The sequence below is a fragment of the Ammodytes marinus genome, assembly GCF_949987685.1.
Source record: "Ammodytes marinus genome assembly, chromosome: 3".
Classification (NCBI taxonomy): Eukaryota; Metazoa; Chordata; class Actinopteri; order Uranoscopiformes; family Ammodytidae; genus Ammodytes; species Ammodytes marinus.
Window position 1 is genome coordinate 35102233 of NC_137232.1, and position 9228 is coordinate 35111460.

The following is a 9228-nucleotide window of genomic DNA, read 5'->3' on the forward strand; positions in this document are numbered from 1 at the left end:
TCAAAATGCTCAAAAATGCACAGTACCAGCTGAAAGAAAAAAAGAGTGGATCTGTCACACTTGCCATGAGCACCTTAAAACTGGAAGTATGCCACCACTTGCCATAGCTAACAATCTAGAGCTAGCAGATATTCCCCCTGAACTTTGTGATTTGAACATTTTGGAGAGGCATCTCATTTCCAAATGCATAGCATTTGCCAAAATTATCCCACTTCCCAAGGGTGGCCAACGCCAGATTTGTGGAAATCTGGTCTGCGTCCCATCAGAAGTTCAAGAAACGGTAAATGCCTTACCGAGACTAAGAAGTGAATCTCAGGTGATGAGAGTAAAGCTTAAGAGGAAATTGTGCTATACCGGCCATCAGTTGTTTCAAACGGTAACATGGACTAAACTAGTGAGGGCTTTGTGCAAACTAAAAGAGGTCCATCCGCAGTACACTGACATAACAATCCGAGATGAGGAAGAGCTTTGTGACCCATTAATTGATGAGGAAGCAAATGACTCGGATGAGGAAAACATGGATGATACGGACTATAATGTTGAAGATATGATGGAAATTGACAGCTTTGAGAACGATGCACTCTTTGAGGCAGAAATGGATTCTGAGAACGATGAACAGGATACAAATAGTCAGTTGTCTGATGGTCAGCAACCACAGCAGCAGTCTGAAAATATTGAACAGGAGAGTGATGAACCTAATGGCGCCGTTGCTCTCGAGTCATGTCTACAACCAACTGATTTGACAGATGAAATATTAAGTTTTAGTGAGGGAATCTACTCGGTTGCACCCGCTGAGGGAAACAAACCAGTAAGCTTTTTCAAAACTCCTAACCTAGAGGCAATGGCTTTTCCCGTTCAGTTTCCCACTGGTAAAAACACTCTAGACGAAAACCGTCGCAAAACAATAACACCCTGCAGTTATTTCAAAACTAGACTTTGCTGTGCAGACGACCGTTTTGCTAGGGATACAAACTATCTCTTTTTCGCTCAGTTTGTAAGCGAAATACATCAGGCCACTTCCAGCATGTCAATACAGCTGCGTAAAGCAAAACCTTTTACACGAGATGGTCGCAAAATAACCAATGCAATGTTGCAGAACAAGCATGAGGTTGAAAAACTTGTGCGTAACAAAGATGCAATCCGATTCATGACACCACTCAGAGGCTCCCCCGCGTTTTGGGAGAAGACGACCAAAGATTTATTCTCGATGATTCGTCAGATGGGGACGCCAACATTCTTTCTTACATTTTCTGCTGCTGAAATGCGCTGGAAAGAGGTTATTACAGCCATTAAAGCTCAACAAGGCGAACAAGTGAATTTTGATGCACTCGATTGGCAGGCGAAAGCGTCCATCTTAAGATCAAACCCGGTGACCTCTATGCGACTTTTTGACAAACGTGTTGAGGCTCTGTTCAGAGATTTGATACTGTCACCCGCTCAACCCATCGGTAAAGTGGTGGACTGGTTTTTGAGATTGGAATTTCAGCACCGTGGAAGCCCACACATACACTGTCTCGTATGGGTAGAAGGAGCTCCTGTGTTTGAGGAAGACTCGGATCAGACGGTTTGTGACTTCGTTTCCAAGTACATCACAGCTCAGTTGCCTGATCCAAACGTACAACCTGAACTGCACAAAAAAGTTACAGAAGTTCAGATGCACAGCAAAACACATTCAAAGACATGTGTTAAATATTCCAATGCCAACTGCCGTTTTGGATTTCCTAAAATCCCAGCCCCAGAAACCATGATAATAAGATCTAAAGTATCGGAAGATGAAGATGAGAGAGAGTTGGTGGCCATAAGAAAGCTCAACGCACTAAACCGGTTAAACGATGTAGCTGAGAGCGCATCTCTGACTTTAGAGCAGATGTTGGCGTCATGTGACCTCACGGTTGAGGAATACATAGAATGCCTGTGCATTAAAGCCAAAGCAAGTGAGGTGGTTCTAAAGCGTGATCCAAAAGACTCGTGGGTAAATGGATACAATCCTGCCCTCCTTGAAGCCTGGGATGCTAATTTAGATATACAGTTCATTCTCAACCCTTACTCGTGTATCATGTACATCTGCAGCTACATCAGCAAAGCTGAACACGGTTTAAGTGAATACCTCAAATCAATGATTCAAAATTCAAGTCATGAAAATGTAAATGAGAGCGATGAGATGAAACTGGTAATGCAGGCGTACTCTAAGAAAAGAGAGGTCAGTGCTCAAGAGTGTGTGGCCCGTGCATGTGGTCTACGCATGAAACAGTGTTCACGCCAGGTCATATTTGTACAGACTGATGACAACGCGCTAAAAATGAGTTACCCCATGTCCTTCCTAGAGAACAGAACGCCAGACTCTGTTAATTTGTGGATGAACGGATTACCTGACAAGTACCAATGCAGACCAGAAACTCCAGACTTTGAGGCAATGTGCTTGGCCGATTTTGCTTCCACTTGTAGAATTGTCTATGGCAAACAGGCAAAAGGTCCCAACGTACTGCCCCTACTGAATGAGATGGGATTTGTTCAGAGAAGAACAAACGGTAAACCCGCTGTTATTAAATATCGTTGTTTCTCACAGGAGAAGAATCCTGAGGAATTTCACGGCACATTACTAAAGCTTTACGTCCCGTATCGCGCACAGACAGAGCTAAAATCCAGACACTACCCCACCAACCAGTCCTTCCACGAACGTGCTGGCATTTGGATACGAGGTACAGAGCGCCCTGAGATGGTGTCTTGTGTCGTGAAACGAAACCGAGAAAAATATGAAAAACACAGGGAAGACATTGATAGTGCCATCGCAGAGTTTGAACAGAATGGTGTTATAATAAACGAATGGTGTAATCTGGCTCCCGAATGTGAACTACAAAGGTTAGAATGCATTGAGGAACTTGAAGCAAGACCAGCTGATGAGGATAACGTGCAAGAGAACGTGCCAGACTATAATCTGAGGTCAGAAAACAGACCAGAAGTTGCCATCATGAGAGAAGCCCCTGAGATAGATCCCGCAATGTTGCGGCAAATGTATCAAAATTTAAACCAAAAGCAAGCGTCCGTTTTCTACGCCATCAGAGAGTGGAGCATAAAACGCGTCTGTGGTTTAAATGTGGAACCGTTCTTCTATTTCATTAACGGTGGTGCTGGAGCAGGCAAGTCTCATCTTATCAAATGCATCCACGCAGAAGCATCCAAAATATTGTCTAGGCTTCCTCGTAATGCAGAGGAATCGGACATGTCAAAACCCACCGTCCTGTTAACCGCGTTTACTGGCACCGCCGCTTTCAACATTTCAGGCACAACATTGCATTGTCTCCTAAAGCTGCCGAGAAGTTTAAAGCCTCCGTTCAATGGTCTTGGTAATAAACTAGATGAAGTCAGGGCAGAGCTTTCAAATGCAGAGATACTCATAATTGATGAAATCAGTATGGTTTCAAAGTCTCTCTTTGCCTATGTCGATGCCAGATTGAAACAAATCAAAGGAAATCACAGACCTTTTGGTGGGATGTGTGTCCTCGCCGTGGGTGATTTCAATCAGCTCCCTCCTGTTCGACAGTCTAAACCGTTGTGCGTCTATGATCCAACTCAGATCGACCTCTGGCGCGACCAATTTCAGATTATCACGTTGACTGAGATTATGCGTCAGAAAGACGACGTCCCATTTGCTGAGATGCTGAACCGCATCCGCGTTAAAGAGAAGGAAGAGGCATTATCCAACCAAGACAAAGCTTTGCTTTCACAGGCTGTCGCTGATCCGGCACACTGTCCAAAAGACATACTCCACGTCTTCGCTACAAATAAACAGGTTGATGCACATAATTCGACATCACTAGAGCGGTTTCACTCTGACATCATAAAGATAGATGCAGACGACTATCGAAAAGATCCCAGAACTGGTAGAATGGCGAGAGAAGCTACACCTTTTAAAGGGGACAATAAAGAGTTACCTGACTCAATTAAAGTTGCTTTAGGCGCTCGTGTCATGCTTACAAGAAATATCAACGTGCAGTCTGGTCTCTGCAATGGAACATTTGCATGTATTGCGAAAATAGTGACCAGTGATGGCGGTAGTGCTTCACACGTCAACAAACTTGGACTAGAACTAGATGTGGCAAGAAATCCCAGCAATATCAGTGCAGCTGATAATATTGTGTACATTGATAGAGATGAAGAAAAACTGAAGCAAAAGGGAGTGGTCCGCAGGCAGTTTCCTTTAAAACTTGCGTTTGCTTGTACAATACACAAGGTTCAAGGCATGACAAGGTCCTCCGCCGCAGTCTCACTAAAAAGCATCTTTGAGCCAGGCATGGCCTATGTTGCTCTCAGCAGAGTTACTTCCCTCAGTGGACTTCATATTCTAGATTTTGATGAGACAAAAATATATGCTAATCCACAAGTCAAAATAGGTCTTGCAGCCATGGCAGAAGCTTCATTTGAACATTTAATGCCTCTACTGAATGTCACAGCGACATTAAACAGGCCAGATATTCTCACCGTCATCCACCACAACACAGAAGGACTTCCGTCTCACATCGCTGATATCAAGAGTCACCATGAACTTCACCTTGCTGATGTCCTGTGTCTAACAGAAACTCACTTACAAGGATCATTTGTCGCTCAAAGTCTCCATTTACAAGGGTACAAGATGTTCAATCGCAACCGAAATGTCTCGTACACAAACTTTCCTGACATGGTTCGCAAAAATGGTGGCGGAGTCGCTATCTATGTAAAAGACCATATACAAGTCCGTGAAAAGCAGTACGTACACAATGCTACTGACATTGAGTTTACAGTTGTCAAGCTTGAAGCCCCATTCAATGCGCTGATCGCTGCTGTTTACAAGCCTCCAAGCTACAGCATACACTCATTCCTTTCCAACTTGCAAAGCCTCTTGGATTCGCTAGAAATTATGGATCATCATCCAATCATAGTCTGCGGAGATTTTAATGAAAATCTGTTGTCCGGAGCAAGCAAGCCGATCCTTGAACTGTTTCAGTCAAAAGGTTACGAGCAACTTATCACAGCCGCTACCACCGACAAAAATACACTCTTGGACCACATTTACATCTCTCGACCACAGTGCTGTCTGCATTCTGGCTTGCTCCAAACTTACTACAGTTACCACAATCCTGTGTACTGTACGATTACCTCAGAAATATTGGAAATGTAAATTGAGAGTATATAACCTGGGTAACCATTGCTAAGTTTAACAAAACTAAGTATTGTGTAATGCATTGATGATTGTAAATCGACTTATTACTTAACATAACATATTACTTGAACAAAACTTAATCCAGAAAAATACTAAATAAAAAAAAAACTAATACATTTGTGGGTGGGATTGTCCTTGTCAGCCAAGCTGTAAAATCTGCTTCGGCTGTTCCAGCCTTTTACAGGCTGGGAGGGAGGGTGGGATGGAGGGACAATCTCACTCAAGATAAATATCAACATGCTTCATTCTAGAAACTTCATTCAAACTTTAAGATCTTCAACAACTTCACCACGTCTGCTTTTATTCAACATTTTCAAAATAAATCCTAACTTCAAAATTCGTCAACATTTCATTAAAAATGATGCAACATTTAAAATCGCTTCTTCTCACTCATACTTCTTCCCCTAAACTTCATTCAACCAATATCCAACCAGCGTCATTTGCAACCGATGACTAAATATTCAATTATATTGTGGGTGGCAAAGCTTAAATAATCCAACTACTACGTATTGAAAAATGGTCGACCCTTTTAAATTGTGAATAAACAATTCTCCCAATATATATATATATATATACATATATATTTATACATATAAAATATAATGGCAGTCCTGAGAAGTGGACAGGAAACTACAAGTAAGTGCTGATAACTAAGGCATAACTTTGATCATTATCAGTAATTGCGGCAAGTTGTAATGATTCATTATTGCTCCTGCTGCACTCTACATTACTGCTATTTAATACATTTCTTTTTTGTCTGTATATTTGTCTACATAAGTGCCCCACAGTTGTCACTCGGGAGGCCCCTCAGCTCAGAAGTTACACCAGAGTTCTAGAAACACCAACATTGGGCTTCACAGCAGACCTGACAGACATCTACTCAAGGCAGAGAGACCAACCACAGATGTCTGCAAAGCCCTTCATAGTTCTCTGGAACAGTGCCATGTATGTGACTACATATTTTTTTATATTAGTGTTGTATTAAAATCCTCTGCATGTCTATGCTGATTTGGTTGTTGTCACTGTCCGCAGTATTCATTGTAAGTAACATAGAATGCACATTTGGGTTTGGTTTCAGGCTGAGAGGCGGTTGTGATGGATCTGCATCGAGGAAACATGGTGAGACTGGGGCAACAGGAAAATCTAGTGGCAATCAACCCGAGTGGTCATCTTGACCTGGAACAAAGCATTTTGTAAGTAAACTTTCTTTATCTAATGTACCTGTACCTCAAACCATCAGTGACACTCACAATGTGAAAAACATGAAATGATCAATTGCTTCTGATTTTTTCTCACTTGATCTGTGCCAGGCTGAGTCGTCAGCACCATGGAGAGGTCAACTCAAGGCAGTAAAAGACACTTCAACTCTCTGCTTCAAAAACGTAAGTAGATTATATTTAATGCTTTTTTACGCAAACATTTGAACTTGTGTGTTCTACAAGTGATTTAATTAATGTTTTATTATAACATTTACCCCTCATCTTTACAGCAAACTACTCTGAGAGTCTTCTGCAGCAGTATCCTGGAGTCCTCAACTCAACAAAAAAAAGATGCTTCCTGTTAGCTGTCCATCCAGATGGCCACATGACCAACCATCCCATAGGAGAGAATCATATGGACTGAGGAAAAGCAGATAAGGGGCAGGCAGTGCGGCTCCACAACTCTTTACTGAGCATGTAAGAAGATACTTATAAGATTTGACCTTGCTTCTTATGTAAGTGATTAAATGCATATTTGGTTATTTGGTCTTATTGTAAAACATTTTTCTGTTGTTGATCTTCTCTACAGCAATTTCCTTTGGGAGTCCATCTGCTCAACAGAAACAGTCGCTGCCCTTCATCATCTGGCCACTGGAAGAATGACTTGAAGAAGAGACAGTTTCCTTTCCGCTAACCACCGTACAAAGATACACATTGTGTCATCCACATTAGCTACACTGTGCACAAGACTTTCAGACAATCACAGATTCAAACATTAACTAGTCTGTCACACGCAGTCGTCCTGGTAGGGGATCTCTCAAAGACTTGGCCTACCTAAAGGTTTCTTCAATTTTTTTTTTTTCCCTGATAAAGGTTTTTAAGAAGTTTTTCCTGACATGCTTTGAGGGTGTAAGGCTGTAAATATTATATCGGCAGACTTTTATATTTTCCTTTTTCTATGGGGTTAACATTTTTCATGTAACAATAACATTTTAATAAATGGTGAATTAACAGAAATATTCCAACAGACTTTATCTGATTTACTTTGAAGGTGGGCATTATTCAATGTCTCAATGCATTTGTATATGTTTGCATATATGCATAGAGGGTAGCCTACAATGTAACATATATTGGAACGAACATTTTTTACACCTGTTGATTTGATTACACCACTCTATCTTAAGAGGTCAATAAGATTATCATCAATATCCTTTCTGAAATGTTCTGTGTACAGGTTTATCATAAAATAACTGGGACATGAAGGTAAAGTGATAGCAAAAAAGGTCTGAAAAAATACAAGGTTCTTTTAGTTATCAAATTTAAATATTGCGGTTTAAAATAATGATGTAGTGAAATTTTATTTTATGGTGAGAAATAAACACTGAACAAACTAGTGTCTCACTATGTTTCTTCCCGTTTCCGTCTGACGAGGGCAAGTCTTTCAGACTCACGGTTTGCGAGATAGAAGTAGCAGTTTGGAATATATAGCACCATAGGAATATATAGGTTTCTTTATAAATTAGACCTGGTCTCTGTTTTTAGCACAGGATTGGTGGTATAGTGGTTAAAGCCTTGGTCTTGTAATCAGAAAATCACAGGATTGAATCCAGCTTGTGGAATAACATTTTCTACTTATATCATTGTGTGAAGTGGAACATGTCTCATGCTAAGTGTAGATGACACATGAGGTAGAGCTGTTTACCCCGAACAATTTTATTTATTGTTTACCCTGAACTAAAAGTTGGCGGTTCAAGCCCCGGTTACAGCTACATTTTAGACTTACACGGATTTTCTTTTAACTTTGCACAGATGTTTATTATGACTCAATTATGACCTCAGAGTAGTTTAGAGGTCAAATTTCAAGGTCATAATTAATTCATTTTTCATTCATTTTTCATACATTGTATCATTCAATCATTCTGTTGATTCAGATATATTCATCCTTCGTTCTTCATCAACATTCAGCAGTGAAGGGTCAAATTCAGCATCAGCTTCAGCATCAGCGTCAGCATTCACACCGCAATTTCTTCAAGGAATTGCAATTCTAGTTATTATTATTATTCCGTACGTTCTTTGGCCTTCAATAACTTCAACATACTTCAACCTTCATACAACTTCCACATATCAATATTTTCAGCTCTTCAAGGGCTTCTTGGGACCATTTCAACATTTTCAAAAAAATTCATAATTTCATATTTATTCAATGTTTTATGAAAAATATTCAGATCCCAGCCACTCATTCATACTTATTCCCACAAACTTCATATACACCTTCAATTGTTCAGCTATTTCAGGACATTAATCTGTATGATTCAGAATTTTTTGCTACACTGCAAAATTTCAAATAAATTCAACTTTTATGAATTTTAATATTTCATGCAAAATTATGATGGTCCCTACTCATTCATACTTCATCGTAGAAACTCGATTTCAAGTTCTTCCTGTTCGTCTTGCACAGGAGCATACTTTCATAATTCACAATTTTTTCATAAAATGTATAACTTCAGAGATATTAAAGGTTTATTAAACATAAAAGTCTCTCCATGCAAATGAATAGGGAAGGATCCAAACTCGAAGAGTTTGGACATGACGCCAAACCTATCTGCTCATTCATACGTCATCCTAGAAACATAATTCTAACATATAAATATTCAGCTGACTTCCCTCTTTCATAGCTCATGAACAATTTTTTCAACAAATGTATAGTTTTCTCATGAGACAGCCTTGTTTGAAGGCACGCATTATCAAAATCAAACAGTGAGTGGATTGAGCAAGATCCCTAGAAAAGAGGCCACATGTACTCCATTTTCAACTTGCTGGCCTAGCCAAATT

The 9228-nt window shown here is 40.2% G+C and overlaps 1 long non-coding RNA gene across 1 annotated transcript; it reads left to right on the plus strand.

Annotated features, from left to right (window-relative positions):
• The first annotated feature begins 5896 nt into the window (after positions 1-5896).
• LOC307270717 lies at positions 5897-7722 on the plus strand. The gene is made up of 5 exons (XR_013845559.1): positions 5897-6142; positions 6276-6390; positions 6508-6579; positions 6687-6873; positions 6986-7722. It is a non-coding gene; the product is annotated as an uncharacterized lncRNA (long non-coding RNA).
• The last annotated feature ends 1506 nt before the right edge of the window (positions 7723-9228 follow it).